The sequence below is a fragment of the Haemaphysalis longicornis genome, unplaced genomic scaffold (genome assembly GCF_048455015.1).
Source record: "Haemaphysalis longicornis isolate Haplotype H1 unplaced genomic scaffold, Haemaphysalis longicornis Haplotype H1 scaffold_1, whole genome shotgun sequence".
Lineage (NCBI taxonomy): Eukaryota > Metazoa > Arthropoda > Arachnida > Ixodida > Ixodidae > Haemaphysalis > Haemaphysalis longicornis.
The window spans coordinates 378,135,012-378,150,859 of record NW_027526203.1 but is presented as its reverse complement, the minus strand read 5'-3'; the positions used below and the strand labels follow the sequence as shown (position 1 = coordinate 378,150,859).

Below are 15,848 nucleotides of genomic sequence, written 5' to 3'. Positions count from 1 at the left end.
AAGCATGTTTGAGAAGAAAATAATTCGAACAAGGCACAGGCGGAGAGACGTAGCTGTCAAAACTGGACAGCCACTGTCGAAGTGCATATAGCTGCCAACATGGCTCAGTATCGTGATCGGCTAGGGGTTCAATGGCCTCCGGGTGATGCGCACTTTCACATGGGGTTGAGGGGCGGTTCTTTTAGATGCAAAGCATCTCTTAGTCGACCCTCCGTCGTCCGGCGTCCGCACCTCTCCACCTCGTCCCCCTCTCCACGCCAGCTGTGATAACGCCGCTCTCCTCCTCGCCGCTTGGCTCTTCTCGTTCCGGCTCAGGAAGACACCGGCACCACTGTCGCTCCAGGAGCCCTAACCAGCTGTGATAACGCCGCTCTCCTCGCCGCTCGGCTCGTCTCGTGCCTCCGAAGACAAGGCTGCACAGAGGAGAGCTCGCGACGCCGAACGTAAACGGCAGCGTCGAGCAGAGAATTCCTCGCTTCGAGAACGAGAAGCCGCTTTGAAACGCCATCGGCGAGTAGCTGAACCAGGCGGCGTTCGGCAACGTGACAACGCTTTGAAACGCCAGCGGCAAACAGCGGATTCCTCGCTTCGAGAACGAGAAGCCGCAAAACGTTCCCCACTACTCGATAAATAAATAAGACATTTAATACGCTACTACACGTGTCTTTACTACTCCACGGCTTTGCATCCCCTCAGGGCTCCCACGTGGGAAGATGGTGTAATTTTTCGTGCTCTTGCGATTATTGGTAAGCCCAGACGGAGGGAGAGGCGGCTGTGTTGGAAGGGTAAGTTTCTGGTTTACTAGGCAGGAAAGCCGTCACAGCACTGTGCTGAACATTCCGTTAGTACGGAGTAAATTTTATCTTTCTCTGAATGTCTACGTACGAGAATATCCCCCGTTTTACAGCGTCGAGGTCACCTCTAGGCTTTCAATGCAGAACACATTGGTTTTTATTACAGACAGCCCAGGGCCTTAACCAGATATTTTCTGTCTGGATGTGTGTGTGTGTGTGGGGGGGGGGGGGGGGGGGAGTATTGGTTATGGGAAGGGAGGAGTTTTGCCGAAAGAAACATTAGCTCTCACTTACGCGCTGCCAGGAAAATGCTTCGAGGGGGGGGGGGGTGAAATTCCTAAACCCCCCTTGGCTAAGTTCCCGAGACGATTTATGCCGCATGTGCGTGGCGTGACTTTGTCCCACCTAAACATAGTAAAAAGTAAGTAGCCAAATCTGGCAGTTCTACGGACCAATACATATTTTGGCCGAAACTCTCGAGCGAAATTCCGACTTCTGAAGTATTGCGTGCCCTTCTTCACATAAACCTGCCTTGCCGACACGCCAAAAAAAACGCGGTGCACTCTAGCTACACGTCCATCGCGCAGGTTTCTGATAGTGTCAGTTTTCAAAACGCTTAGTGACTCCAATGAAGGCATTACTTACCACGTTTGTAGGTCACAAAGCCAACAAACCATTGATGTTATGGTTTCCTGATATCCGCATCGAAATCTTCGGCAACTGGAATGAAATGAGGGATATTTTTGTCCCATTTTAATGTTTTCGCAGTGATTCCCATAGAAGCAGTCGATGGTTACGTCCTTGCAGGGTCGAGCTGCAACCTCGACTGCCTCCGCTGCGTATTCAAAGATGCAGCTGCTGCTATCTTTTTTCTAGAGTCTGTTCCGCGACGCTTATAAGGTTCCTTGCTCGTTCCCGCCTCTTCTCAGTTGCTGAACGTGTTAGTTCCGTAGCCACGGCCGCTTTATTGTACTGCACGTAACGTTGCTGCTCATGACGGAATCGGAATCGCCGGCACCGATGAGATAGCCTCTGGTAACGGCTATCAAGTGGAATCACGGGAAAGTTGCGTGCACTGCACGTCGCACAACCACGAGAAGAAATACTTAGCGATTCTTGCGTGGTTCACAACGCTACTCAGGTTGCTTAGAGCATAAAAAACGAAAGGGAGGGGGGGGGGAGGGGTAATCTAAGCCATCTGCATGGGTTGTGTATTCGGGAGTTATTGCCTATTACCTCAAGGATAAAAAAGGTCACAGGGGCCTCGTGCGACGTATATTGCAGAATCAAACTAAATTTTCAGCATAGCTGTTCCGGCGCCGCTTACAATTTCCAGCCAACGTTGCCCACTCCTCAAGCTCCAAGCAACTCCTAGTGCCCGTACACGACAGTGACACCGCGGGTAATGCATACGCGCTCCGTAAAATATACGTACAACGCTTTTGTCTGCTTGTGCTATTACTTTTTCCAAAGGTCGTAATTAAGCTATGCATCGCAAACTTTACTCCCGCACCCGTCATAATATTATTCGTGCTTTCTTGAACATTTCAACAGTGTGCCGCATTTAGTTCTCTCGGGAAAATGGGCAAACATTCTATGCGCTTCGTATAACTCCTCCAAATATGACTAAAACGTTATTTCTTCCGAGAAGCCTAATTAACATATATCCTATAAGTCCGAGACTTTTAACGAGCGTACCCCTTGAGATAGCTCCTGTTCCAGCGCATCATTTCACTCTCTCACGGAACCGGTGAACATGCATGCATATATAGCGCTTTCGAATGCTTAAGCGTATACCACTAGCAGCTTCGCTCATACAACTAGCGCTGTTTTCCGCACAAACGACATGGTGAGCGCAAGGAGTAAGGCAAAGTGGCGCGCAAAACGAAACACGGCCGTGAGGCGTATCTGAACGAAAGGCACGGGGACAGGACTTACACGTGTCCTTCTGTCGATTCTACGTTTTGTTTTGAGCTGCTGATGCCAGCGTGACACAGTGCCAACTTTCCTTCATGCAGACGGAGTTGGGAAAACGACCGCACTTAGTTTATAGTTTTTAACTCACACGAAACTTACTTAGTTTTCTCGGTTTTCCCCATGAGATTGATGATCGTTTAGGCAAGATCACCTCCACACCGGTCAAAAAGCCACAGGCCCGACTTCTGCTCCACCTACACCTCACGTCATCTCCAATGTGACCTCAAAATCAGAGTAAAGTCCAACCTCAAGCAGACAATTAAATAACTTACGTTTGCGATTCTCAAATTAATTGTAACTTTTATAATGCACTCAATGCGCACATGTGAGAAGAACAACTAATTTGCTTCAGAATAGGCACTCCATTCTTTACAACGGATTACCAGTTAGAACTCGCTGAGCGTATTACCAGAAAAAAAAATTGGGAACCAGTGCTTCTTGCGTTTCATTGAGTGTATTAGAAGTTCGACCCCACGGTGTATCCGGGCAAAGTTCTTACCAAATGAAAACGAAACGTACGTGTATCGGCTCTAAATACATAAACCGTTCGGAGATTACACATATATTTCCGCATCGTCACGCAAAGCAAGGATAGCAAGACGAAATGTACACTTCATCTCATGTACACTTCGCTTCATCTCCTCCTATATTGTGATGTCAGATTCATTAGAAACTACAGTCGACCTCACGAGGCTACCAAACTGTTCCCCGATTTTATTAGCTCAACAATGAGCGACGGTTGAGCTTTGGGCGAGCTGGTATCGCATAGTCAAGTTGAAGCGTGTGGGATGAAGGACACAGAAGAGACGACAACACGGGCACTATAAAGAAGTGAAGTTCATTGCGAAGCCAGGTTAAAATAACAAAAAGGTCAACAGAATAGGTATATGAAAAATTACCAAGTAAAACACCCGAAGGCTTCCGCAAGGTTGAGTCAACGCTTTCCTCGGTCATGTATGGAACGCATTTGCTCCTTAGGTAACCTTAAAAACACTTACGCCCTCATTTTCGAAGCACGGCATTTCGCACGCCTCCATAATCTCTCGAACCATGCGGATGTATCTTTGTTTCTTTCAACAATTAGGCACTTTTCGTGCGAAGAAATGCGACCGTAATCTCGACAGTGCAAGCAAAGGTAGGTGTCCGGTCACGGCCTTTTATATTTATGTGCCGGCGTTTCGTCGAAATACCTGCAGAATTAACGAAGGCTAGCTCTGAGACGAACAAAGTAGCATCCCCCCGTTCCCCTTTCCTCCCAATCAGCGCACGTGATGAAGAGCTCCTTTGTAGGGCAGCCAAGTTTATGTTCGGGCGTCGCGATAGTTAATGTGTCTTAATGAGTAGGCATTTTTTGCCCAGTACCCACAGCACCAACCGTGAAACACCCTGTATCTGCACAAAAACACTCACGTGGCGAAGTTAACATTGATTGATTGATTGTTGGGTTTGACGCGCCGACGCAGCGCAGTACATGAGGCGCACCGTAGTGGAGTGCTCCGGATTAATTTTGACCCCCTGGGGATCTTTAATGTGCGCCGAAATCTGGAACACACCTGCGTTTTTGCTTTTTGCCTCCATCAGAAAAGCGGCCGCCGCGGCCGGGAATCGAACCCGTGTCCTCGTGCTTAGCAGCACAACGCCTTGGCCATTGTCAAAATATACTATAGTCAAAGAGAGCCGCATCTTTTGTCCCAGGCCGGGCGCGGCCTTGCTCGCTTCCGCGCGCGCCTCGCGTCCAGGCGACATTATCCCCTTCGGAGGGTGACGCCGCCTCCGCATCTGCGTTATGGGAGGCGCAAACAGTACAAGAATCGAGCCACGACCTCACACCCTCCTCACCGATGCCCCCGCGCGTACAGGCGAATTGCTTGGGACACCTGTCCTGCGTCATGATTTTTCGCGGCGTGCACGCGGGCGCTTGGTTCATCCTGTGGGAAAAGTTGCGCAGCGACCAATGGATCTTCGCTATGTACACGAGGCTACTGAAGCGTGTCATCTTCGTCTTACAGTTTCCCACCTTCCAACAGGACACCTTGGAGAGATTTAGCACAGCGGCTAGCGTACGCTATACGCTAGCGGCGGCAGGTACCTGGACATTCGCCGTTCCCAGACTATAAAGAAGTTAACACGACAGTGTACCCGGGCCCTACTGGGTACACTGTACCGGTAAATCTCCGCACACGACGTTCTCCCCGTGCAGTTCTTGCATTGAATTCGAGGCAACCTTAGGCAACCTTGCGCAGCTGCAGGCTGCGGGCAAAAGGTACATAGCTACGTTTGCAACTTCTTGTGCGACCATACAGTCTATTTAGTAACGTTTGTACAGCCTGCATGACCCTTGGGCCCATCCGCTCAGACAAAGGCCTGTTGGCAATCGAGGTAACCCCCCCCCCCCCCCCCAAGGAGCAGTCTTCTCCCCTCTACAATGTTCCAGCACTGTGTGGACAGCCACCGTTACTAAACTAAGTCGCTCGCATTCGACACGCGTTTTATACAATTGATATTACAGTTTTGGTCACCCGTGGCTATATGGGCTACATTGAATCCTAGTTAACTTGCAGCCATTGAACTGTACACTCGATTTGGAGGCCTTAACAAACCAGATGACATCTCTCCTTAAAGTGCCCTTAATGACCAATCAGTACCATCAAAATCTTCTGCGAGGGTTATTGGCCTTATTTTGCAATCTAATGCTAAATGCACTCAACGTATCCCCTCGCTTGCTGCATCACCTGCCCTGCCACACTTTCACTTTCACGTGCACTTGTACTGCACTCTACCGTGGGCCAGCCATTCGGGCCAATAGAATTTGGGCTATTAATTCACGTCTTATATGAGTAATCGTGTCTTATTAAGCTCGATATATACCAACTAGTTCAACTTTCTGTAACAGTCCAGCGAGCAGCACCGTTGAGCCGACTACGCTTGACACCTGAAGTGCTGGTTTTAAAATTGAACTTAACCTCGGTCCGAGTAGTCACCCACACCGAGGCCCGAGTGACTGTGGCCCCGATCTCTCGTAACATGCAGGGAATCAGTACCGGGAGTCAGACTTTGTCCCGCCGCCGCCCCATCCTGGGTTGCCTGCCACAGGCAGCCCAACCCGTCACCACACCGCTGGCTGAGCCAGTAGCGGTTCAACGCTGTTGTGGTGGCAACATTCACCGTCGGGACCGATGCCGCTCTGGCCCTAGCTGCTTCCTCACCCTCCCTGCTTCCACTGGAGGCTGCCGAGGAGATGGACACGGGGGGCCTCGCATCGGCTTCCACTTCCGCCGCACCGCCCGTGCCACCTGTGGCGCTCCCGACACCTTCGGCGGTAGCGGCTCAAACAAAGGCCATCCGAACGGGTGCACAGTCCAGGGGGCCCGGTCCGCCGGACACCCCCAGGACATCTGATGAGGAGATGGACGTCGGTTCGTTCCTCCCTGAAACGCAGCGCAGGGAACGGCCTCCGGCGTCCAGGCCAACAGAAAGGCCCAAAAAGCCCCCGCCGAGAGTACAAGCCCCGAAAGACAAAATATGAATACACGCACTCACTCCAGTAGCTCTTAAATGTCTGTAATGGAAAGATAAAATATCATGCGCTAGATCTGCAGAGGCCTTCTTAAAAATCTTGATGATGTTTATGAGTTATTACATTTTAATCAGCCAAGTGTGATGTGTCTCCAAGAAACCCATTTAAACCCCAAACACGCCAATTTCTTGAAGAGTTACATGGTATTTAGGAAGGACAGGGATGGTGGTGGTACGTACATCTGGAGGTGAGGGGACCATCATCGCCCGGAAACCCTTGACATGTCATCCCATCAATCTGAACACTCTCCTTGAGACTATTGCAATTCGCACAATATTTAACAGGTTAATAACGGTATGCTCCCTCTACATTCCTCCTGATTACGGGCTCTCGAGATCAGATTTCGAGGCTCTGATAGACCAGTTACCAGAACCACATCTTTTGTTAGGAGAGCTCAATGCTCATAACCCATTCTGGGGCTCTTCCCACACAGACGTCCGAGGTCGCCTCACTGAGAAGTTCTTAGCATCATCGGGAGCGTGCCTTTTTAACAAAAAATAGCCTGCATACCATAAAATAGGACACAACACATATTCATACCTTGACTTGGCTATTGGCTCTGCAGTACTATTTCCATCTCTTGAGTGGGATGTTGGCACTAACCCATATGGTAGTGACCACTTCCCTACCTCCCTAACACACATAGGTAAAGGCCCAAGCAGTCCATCTTCCCATAACAGGTTTAATGACTCAAAAGCAAACTGGAGTACATTCACAGATACATTTAAACTACGACACACAGCCATAGCACAGCGCACACTCTCACGTAGACGAAGCCGTCCAACTCCTCACGGCACACATCCTCGATGCTGCCAGAAAGTCCATTCCCCAAGCCTCCGGTGCCCCGCGCAGCCCAATGAGGCCCTGGCGAGCACGAGAGGCCCAGAAAAAGGCAGGGGTGTCCTTTGCCGGTACTCCACGTCCAATAACCTTGTATATTTCAAACGGCTAAAAGCACTCGGGAAACGCGTGCGCCGTGAGGCAAAAAAAGGGACCCCGACATGCCCCCGCGGGAGGGGCACGAGTAAATGCAGAGCATTAGCGGCGTTACGCGCGTGGCGGTGACGATGGGTGTTGTAATGGTGATGGTAGGGTTGTTGTTGTTGTTGGTATGATTGGGGAGAGAGAGAACGAGACGAGTATTATGTAACGTCAACGGGGGTGAGCACGCTTACGCCGCTTGCGCTCGGCGTCGGCAGCCCGCCGCCTCGCCGCCTTGTCTTCCGCCGACGATGCCGTTGATCCCGAAGATGAAGATGACGATGGCACGATGTCTTGAACTGGTGCCGCGACGCTGAAGTTGGATTGCGTCGCGGTACTAGTTGAATGTCTTGCTTCCATCGCTTAGCAACTGCGACTACCGCGACGAGAAGAGAGCGAAGCAGAACTGGAGTGCGGCTGACGCGCCGACACGGTTTATATTCCCAACGAACGCAGTAGAGGGAGAGGAGGCGGAGGGAGAGGAGGCGGAGAGAGAGCGCGCTATCACACCACCGTCACGCCACGACGCGCCCGCACCCGCTGTTGCAACGGTGCTTGCAACGCCGGAGAGCGCGCTGCACCTGTTGTTGCAAACGTGTTGAGGGCGAGGAGGAATAGGGGAGAGGGCGCAGCTGCCGTGGTGCGGACGCCGAGTTACGGACGCATAACATCGTGAGTTAAAGAAATGCTCTGCATTTAAATTACGCCCACCTCCCTTCGCGGGAACCCTGGTGTGAAGCGACGCTGAGGGGGGTTCAAGCGCAAGCGGAGAGCAACCGTCGGCACGCCGGTTATATGCGCAGCGCGCCCGAAGGAGAGTAGACCGCGGAGAGAGAGAGTACTGCACATGCGCAGCACCGCGCGCAGCGCCGCCCACCGGCGGAGTGAAAGCGCGCTGGGCCGCACACCCACAGATGTTGAGAGAGAGTGTTCGCTCTCACCTGGGCACGCGCCGGCGCCAGTGCGTCTGCCGCGGCTATGACGCAACACAATCCAACACAATCCACTTTAATCCAACCCAATGAGAGTGCGGACGCCGACGACGGACGCACGCAGGAAGGACAGGGCCGCCGACAATAGATGCTCTCAGCGTCGCATCTAAAAGGGAGAGTTGGCGCACCTTCCTCACATCCATAAACTCATACACCGACACTCACAAAGCCTGGACACGTATATGAAAACTCAAAGGACAACAAACACACAGCCTGCCCCTGGTTCAAGAACAAGTCTAAATCTGCTTACAACTCTGAATTCACTCATGAGCTGAAGGTTTTTTCTTGCCACTCGTAAGCCTTCAGCTACAGGGGCAGACAACATTCCATACACTATGACGCAACACCTACACGCAGACACTCTTGAGACACTCGTATACACTTATACAACCAGATATGGATTTCGGGGCACCTTCCAAGGTCTTGGAGGGAGGCCATATTTGTGGCTTTTCTGAACGAGGGGAAAGAGTCTTCCTCTCCCGCCAGCTATAAACCCATTGCCCTGACAAGCTGCCTGTGTAAGCTTCTCGAGATGATGATTAACCGGAGGCTCGTGTGGTCTTCTCGAGAGCTGCCAGGCAGGCTTCAGGGCGGGGAGATTGACCAATGACCAACTGGTTGCGTTGGAACCATGTAAAAGATGCCTTCTTCAATAACCAGTTTTGTATAAGTCTTCTTCAACACGGAAAAGGCCTACGACACGGCCTGGCGCTACGGCATCTTGAGTGACCTCACGTCATTTGGTGTTTCCGGCAATATGCTGAACACAGGCCTCACTAGCGACATGTCGATAAGGACCTTTCGAGAGAGAGTAGACAGTGCATTTTCCAATGATCATGTGCAGGAAGATGGCGTTCCTCAAGGCGGTGTTTTGAACTGCACACTACTTATTGTTAAGAAGAACTCGCTCCGGAAGGCATTGCCACCAACCATTTCCTATTCTACATATGTAGATGACGTTCAAATTAAGTCCTGTAATACTTATCAATTTGTGAACGCCAAGTCCAGCTTGGGGTGAACAATCTTGCTGGCTGGGCGGGCACAAACGGTTTTAGGCTGAACCCTGAAAAAAGTACTTGCGTTGGCTCTCCCGGAAGCGCGAGATTCATGCGGACCCTGATATCTGTATTAATGGTGTAATAATTCCTGTCAGAGGGAAACAGAAATTTTGATAAAAACTTCTGTTCCCCTCTGACAGGAACTAAGCCTATTAAGCCTATAGACTTAATAGTCGATAGCAAACTCACATTTCTCCCCGCTTGAAACAGCTCAAACAGAAATGCCTAAAACCAATGAACATTCTTTAAGTCCTCTCACACCAATCCTACGGTGCAGACAAATAACTTCTTCAACGTGTTTATTGCTCTGATAGGATCCCGGCTGGACTATGGTCGTGTTTATGGGTCAGCGACAAAAACATCCCTGAAAATGCTGGATCCAGTGCTGCACGTCGGGCTTCGCCTTGCATGTGGGGGTTTCCGTACTAGCCCAGTTGAAAGCCTCTATGTAGACTGCATAACACGTGGAGCCTAGAACGTCAGCGAAACTACATGGACATTATTTATGCTTTTAAAATCTCATCAATGCCTAACCATCCTTTTAAGTCGGTCTTTTCAATGATGATGCATCCATACCCCACCTTCTTTTAAACCGCCCATCTATTCCTTCTCCCTTCTCATACAGAGCTGAGAAAGCATCAGAACTCTTATTCTCCTTTCTAGATACCATAAAAACGCCTGTCAGTAATTCTATAACCCCATGGTTTCTATATCCCATGACTATAGCCCCATGAGTTTTATATCATGCGACGTATCTTTTATACATATCGACAAAAACCGAGTGCCCAGAAGTGCGATCCTGCATCACTTCTCGTCTCTTCAGCACAAATATAAGTGTGCAGAATTTTATACAGGTGTCTCAAAAACTGCCACCCATGTGTCCTGTGCTGCGCACGGACCCAGCTTTTATGTAAGTAAAACTATGAATGTATATACTATAGTATCTTCACGGCAGAGGCTTACAGTATACTTCTAGTCGTTAATCATATCCTTCAGACTAAAATTCCACAATCCATAATCTATACTGATTCCTTAAGTGTTGTGCGGACATTGTCATCACTAGAGACCGGAAGTTTAGGCACGCAAAATACAGGTTTTAGGCGCCTATAATAGGCACTGAAAGCAGCCATTTAGGCATATATAGGCACCAAATACTTTCGTTCAGGCATATATAGGCTCAATTCGTATTTACTTCAGCACCATATTTTATCACATTTTTTTTTTTACTTGCAATATGATACCGCGGACAAATCGTGCGCTGCGACAAAGTGATTTTATTTTCTTCGGGAAAATAACCCACACAAGAGTTGCCATTTTAAAATTTACGCGAAATTCAGAGGGACTCACCAGCAAAAGAAAGGATTGAAATCCATGAAAAACCACACCAATCTCAATGATTTTCTGCTTGACGTTGTACCCCATTTCAGCCGATAATTGTGCGCGGAAAAACAACGCTCAACGTCCACTGAAGTTGGGGGAGCGTTCTTGTGCTTCGGGACGCTCCATGATCTCATTCAATCTGGAATATCACAACGTTTGCTCTTCAGAACAATCGGCAGATATTTTAGCACATGGAATTCAGACATTTTATGCCAGACAGATTTAATCAACCGGTCCTTCGGAGATGGTGGCGGATCTGTCCTGGACCTCCCAAATGAGCTCAGCATTTTTAGACAGAGTGGCGCCAAAGCTCTCAGATGCTGGCATGCTTTCTGCTAAAGGATGCGGAATAAGCACACGAATGTGCCCAGTCACGTTGAAGTGTAGCGTAGTGCAAATACCTTGGGATTCGACGCTTTTGTCGACTGCTAAGTTGTTGGTAGAACTGGATGGTTCTGCGTTATTGTGCTGTCCTCAGCCCAGTTCCTGAAGGTGTAACAACGGGCTCTGGTGGAAGAGGCACAATCGATAACTGCCGCTGGAAGACACATCTGCGCTTCGAAGGAAGATCGTGACTGCAACTGATTATTCATTGACTGAGCAGAACGACCTTCCCAGCTTTTCGCGACACCGATGAATCCCATGGATAGTACAGTGAAGGGCAATAATTGTGTATTATTTATTGAGCCATTCGGTCCTGCAGATGCAGATCATTAGCGAAGCTGCGGGGACAACGCCATTCAGTAACTATTCACTATATGCCGATTATCAACATTAGACAGCACGCAAGATTCTTTGGAACTAATTCCCTTAGCGCTAGATTTTCAAATGCCCTTAAAGATTACCAGGCACGGCAGATGACGGGTGTCACTACTAGATTACTTGTAAAGTGCTGAGATCCCCATTCATAAGATACGTTTCTCATTCCTTCTTCGTGCTACACGTACTGCATCTTGCCAGCCGGCGGTGTACCTGTTATCGGCGGCTGACAGTGCATGTGTTCATGGCGTCACCTTAAAACTTTGGTGCCTCGGATTTTCACGTGGTTTCCCACAGGAGGCGTCTTCGACCTTGAGCGGCGTGTACCCGGCTCTTTCGCGTTCGTTTTTTTTTTTTTTTGTCAGCTGTTTTTTTTTATTGCGTTAGCAATAAATAGGGTAACCGGCAGAAGTTTTCGCTCTTCGTCTGCGGGCACAGCGCGTCAGGAGGACATAGAACCAGCTCGTGCGGACAGGGGTGACGTCGGTGAGCTTGGCTGTGGTGTCGCTGCGCATGGGTTTCTGGCGGCTCGGCCGAGGTGGCAAGTTCGAGGTGGTGGCCGCGGTTGAAGCGCGGTTTGCGATTCTCGGCGTGTTTGGCACGACGCGCGTATTTTTTTTGCAAACGGCGCAAAACAAACGCCTTGTCGCGGGCTTCAGAAGTGAGAACAGTCCCTGCAGAACGCGGACTCAAAATATCAAAAAAGGGCATTTATAACACAAAAAAGGCATTTTTCGGCGTCAAAAAGCCCGCATAGTCAAAATAGGCACTAAAAAGCCGATATAGTAAGAACAGGCACTATAGGCACAATAAACTATTGCTTAAAATGCTCCCTTCCCTTAGTTCGTGCTTATATGTTAAATAGGCTTGATACGGACTGAAGGGAAAACTAGGCATTTTGCCTAAAGTTCCGGTCTCTAGTCATCACAAAAATCTTCTAAGAACCATTTAGTCAATCTTCTGATTAACACCATTATGTCTTTATATGCGTTAGACCTCGAAGTGACCGTGTGCTGGGTGCCAGGTCACTCTGGGATCGCAGGGAATGAGGCCGCAGATCAAATGGCCGTTGCTACTGAGTTGACATTCACTGGCTGTTCACGTTCTGTTCAAGGCACCCTTGAATAGAACGTGAACACGTAAACGTCGGTTATTGGTTGAAGGTCAGCACTGACCACCACTGACCTTCACCCAATAACCCACCTAGCCACCGAGTTCCAATAGAGTGAGTGATTTTGAAAGTCGTGCCGTTCCTGCGCACCGTTTCTCTATCCAGCAACCAGTCCATATTCACTACTTTTCTATACCTACCTTGCCTGTGCCTGCATACCCGGAAATGAGCGACCAAGTGTGCCGGTAGCGAGGCCGGTCGCCCTTGTTCCTTCCCAGCGAAGACTATATGGGTAAGCTTCGTACAAACTGAAGCTGTTTATATACATGGTTACAGCCAGCTTTCAACACCAAGTCAACAATCCCGACGGCGATCCGCACTGTTCTATCGGTTAGGAATGACCGCCATAAAACAATGCTGTCCAATGGCCAAGCCACCACCACGGACGTCCGTGGAACGAAAAAACAGCCAAACATCCAATGCAAAGTTTTGGATGTACATTTGCGGACGTACTGTGTACATCCAGCAACGGATGTACGAAGGATATGCATTTTCGTATGTCCGAAGGACATCCGCCCGTGGACGTACAAAGTTCCCCCGAAACATCAGATAATGGCGTAAATTGAATATAAAAGCAAAAACGGAAAAGCTACTCTGGTTTTCAATTAAGGTTTTAACATCAACACCCTGACTTGCATATTGCAAGTTTTATCTGTGTGACTAAAATTAAGCTGAATTTTTCAACTTTTTTTGAAGCACCTCACCGTCTCCAATGGTGATCTCTTTGGGGAAAGGTACATAATAATTTAGAATCGCTAACATAACGTGTGAAGCAAGTTTACCGTGTTCGTGTATAATAAACTGCTCGGTAGTGCATCGGTGTTGTGCGGTGTAGTATTCGTTGTAGGAACATATGCTTCTCGTTAATACATTTGCGATTCTGTGAATTTTTACTGAACGTCCGAAATACCTACATCCAACTTCGGACGTCCGAATGGACGTACGGAAGGGGTAAATTCGAACGTCCCAAGGACGTACATGGTATGTCCATCGGCTCTGAAATGGACGTCTATCAGACATCCGCTACAGCCGGAATGGACGTACGTTGGCCGGCCGGTGGTTACCATGGTAACGTGAAAGCTTATCGCCCTCACAAGGGGGCACGCGTTTCCACTACATCGGCCCCCTCACACACAACCACCCTTGCCCGCATGACAGTGACACGAAGGAGGGGAAGGATTGGTGACAAGGCACAGCTGCCTCCTATGGTGTCCGCGGCGCGTCTCCATTCGCCACGTGGATCTAGATATGAAGGCATATAATCCAGATCGCACCGCAGCGTCCGCGAAGGGAAAATTGCGGCTGGACAAAAGGTGCGAATATGAAGGCAGCCAGGGAGGTGCCAGATGGGCGCAGGAAGCAAGGCAGAGGCGTTGCAACTTTTGGCTCCGACCAGCTGGGACACAGCTAGGAGCCACCATCGCGAAGTTAAACTATCTTGAGCTAAACAGTAGCGAATCACAGAGGCCGCTGAGCTAAGTTGCTGCGATCGGCTCCTGTAGTAGCCATCCGAGACTTACAGCATTGGGCACGTGGAATCATCGCGCTACTCGGCTACCTTCGTGTCTGCCGCCGCTTTCCGCACGTTCTCCACTGGCGGGGAGAACGGCCCGCCAGAACAAATATTTCCGACCAAACAGGAACGTCCCACCCCTCTTCTTTATCGCCCTCCACCCAACACCTAGACTGCGCGGCCTCGCCTTGTTCGATATTTTATCCTCCTCCTTTCTCACCAGGTGACAGGCGGCATCAATGCAGGCAGACACCTCCCCCACTATTAGTATTTTTATCTTTTTATTCATACCTTCACCCAGCTTGCAAAAAAGAGGGTCTCACCTAAACAAAGCATTTTTATGACTTGATGCCATGACTTCAGCGCCTGCAAATGTGTTCAATGCACTGTTCATATGACGGGAAATATGAGGCAAACGTAAGGTTTTTCAGCAGGAAACGTCTCGTCCCACGCACCTATTAAGGAAACTGATGGCACAGATCTGGCGCAAGGCATCCATCTGTCACACTGTAGCATACCTGTCAGCTACGAGTGCTGACAGAACCCATACCATAAAGCAGGAGCAGCTGGGACACGAACACAGCAAAACGTCAAGTTCAGCAAGTAGACTAGCCTAGCAGATGCTCAACTTTGGGGTAGCTTAAAAGTCACGTGGTTTACACGGGACAATTTTGCCAAAAAATTCATTGATGAGTTGTCTGACGAGCACTTAACAGCAATAAAAAGTGGCCTCAAAATGCAATTCAAGGGCCAAGCAAATCCCCTAAGACAACGAAAGAAATTTGGAGAGAGTGATCTTCATTAGTAGGAAAAGCACATGACCGCTATGGCATCTATTTGCCATTTGCCAACATGCTGCTCTATGGATCACTTTATTCCAGTGTCAGAACGCCACTAACGAAAAAATGAGAGAGAGAGAGAGAGAGAGAGAGAGAGAGAGAGAGAGAGAGAGAGAGAGAGAGAGAGAGAGAGAGAGAGAGAGAGAGAGAGAGAGAGAGAGAGAGAGAGAGAGAGAGAGAGAGAGAGAGAGAGAGAGAGAGAGAGAGAGAGAGAGAGAGAGAGAGAGAGAGAGAGGGGGGGGGGGGCATGATTATATTCAGGCTTGCCACTACATGACACAAAGTAAAAAGAAATTGGCACAAGACTGAATTTTTCATCCAAATTAGGTGCCTTTTCAACCTACAAACGCAATTTCCCAATAAGCAAGATGCTGGTGAACAGCACTTGTAGACTTGTTTCTTCCTTGAGCCTGCATTTTTTAAACTGCAGTTAAGAATACAGACCAGCTAGCAAAGTTATCTCCACTATGCCAGCATGACAATGTTTGCAAACACTTTAAAATCCGGATGTGTCCTTTTTGTTAGTAAATCGTATAGTTGTGATATTATCGTTACAAATTTAAGAACCACTGTCTCATGGAACACTCTAAAACTCCTGTGTTTAATCTTAAAACAATAGTATGAGTGGAGGTAGCAAGGACAAACATCAGTACCTCCAGCCCCCCCCCCCCATCCAGACAAAGGGATAAAGAGCAAGAAAATCGACGAACATTCATGGTGCACATCCGCAACCCAAGCGTCTTTTTCTAAAAACTATTAAAAATAGCAGTGCCCTGTAAGACACTGTTCTTTCTGCCCCTTACGACG

General features: G+C 49.1%; 1 long non-coding RNA gene across 1 annotated transcript in view; it reads left to right on the top strand.

The window, feature by feature from the left end:
- Window positions 1–6,298, top strand: part of LOC144171748 (uncharacterized) — a 48,534-nt gene extending 42,236 nt beyond the window's left edge. The window contains exon 3 of the long non-coding RNA XR_013322966.1: window positions 5,802–6,298. This is a non-coding gene — a long non-coding RNA (uncharacterized LOC144171748). The remainder of the gene's footprint in view (window positions 1–5,801) is intronic.
- The last annotated feature ends 9,550 nt before the right edge of the window (window positions 6,299–15,848 follow it).